Genomic DNA, 1,299 nt, shown 5'->3' on the forward strand with positions numbered 1-1,299 from the left:
TCTCTGAGGAGGAGTCTGGAAAGCCAGGGGGTCTGCTCGGAACCTCGTGACTCAACGGGAGGGATCTCCTTATTCCCTGAATTGATGTATATGGTTACCCTGAGTTACACGGTTTACAGAAGTAGTTATGCCAATTCCTGTTGTGAGAAACCCTGCCACCTACTACCACACCTCCCCAGTTCAGTTTGCTTCTGTCATGAATAAAATCTTTAACTGATCGTTTGGTGTTGTTTCACCTTAATTTAGCCTGAGGGAATTTCGAATTAAACATTACTCCCTAATCTGTCCAGTCTGGGTCGTGACACCCGTGGGAAGCCCGCGCTGGAGCAGGCTCCTGGCAGGACCTGCGGATCTGTGGAGAGAGGAGCCCACATTGGAGCAGGTTTTCTGGCAGGACTTGTGACCCCACGAGAGACCCACACTGGAGCAGCGTGCTCCTGAAGGACTGCACGCCATGGAAGGGACCCACGCTGGAGCAGTTCGTGAAGAACTGCAGCCCGTGGGAAGGACCCACGTTGGAGAAGTTCACGGAGGACTGTCTCCTGTGGGAGGGACCCCATGCTGGAGCAGGGGAAGAGTGGGATGAGTCCTGCCCCTGAAGAGGATGAAGCAGCGGAGATAACATTTGATGAACTGACTGTAACCCTCATTCCCCATCCACCTGCGCCACTGGTGGGGGTAGGTAGAGAATCCGGGAGTGAAGTTGTGCCCAGGAAGAAGGGAGGGGTGGAGGGAAGGTGTTCTGAGATTTGGTTTTATTTCTCATTACCCTACTCTGGTTGATTGGTAATAAATTGAGTTAATTTTCCCCAAGTTGAGTTTGTTTTGCCCATGATGGTAATTGGTGAGTGATCTCTCCTGTCCTTATCTCGACCCACAAGCCCTTTGTTATATTTTCTCTCCCCTGTCCAGCTGACGTGGGGGGAGTGATAGAAAGGCTTTGGTGGGCACCTGGCATCCAGCCAGGGTCAACCCACCACAGTGTCCTGGTTTCAGCTGGGATATAGTTAACTGTCTTCCTAGTAGCTGGTACAGTGCTATGTTTTGAGTTCAGTATGTGAAGAATGTTGATAACACTGATGTTTTCAGTTGTTGCTCAGTAGTGTTTAGACTACAGTCAAGGATTTTTCAGCTTCTCATGCCCAGCCAGGGCACCTGACCCAAACTGGCCAACAGTGTATTCCATACCATGTGACGTCCCGTCTTGTTTAGGAACTGGGAAGTTGGGGGGGGCAGGGATTCGCCGCTCGGGGACTGGCTGGGTGTCGGTCGGCGGGTGGTGAGCAATTGCCCTGCACA

General features: G+C 51.8%; 1 protein-coding gene across 1 annotated transcript in view; it reads right to left on the reverse strand.

Moving 5' to 3' along the window:
* STAB1 (stabilin 1) overlaps positions 1 to 1,299 on the reverse strand; it is an 85,222-nt gene that overhangs the window by 39,701 nt on the left and 44,222 nt on the right. The window lies entirely within an intron of this gene.

Source organism: Haliaeetus leucocephalus, unplaced genomic scaffold (genome assembly GCF_000737465.1).
Source record: "Haliaeetus leucocephalus isolate CR32 unplaced genomic scaffold, Haliaeetus_leucocephalus-4.0 Scaffold148, whole genome shotgun sequence".
Taxonomy (NCBI): domain Eukaryota; kingdom Metazoa; phylum Chordata; class Aves; order Accipitriformes; family Accipitridae; genus Haliaeetus; species Haliaeetus leucocephalus.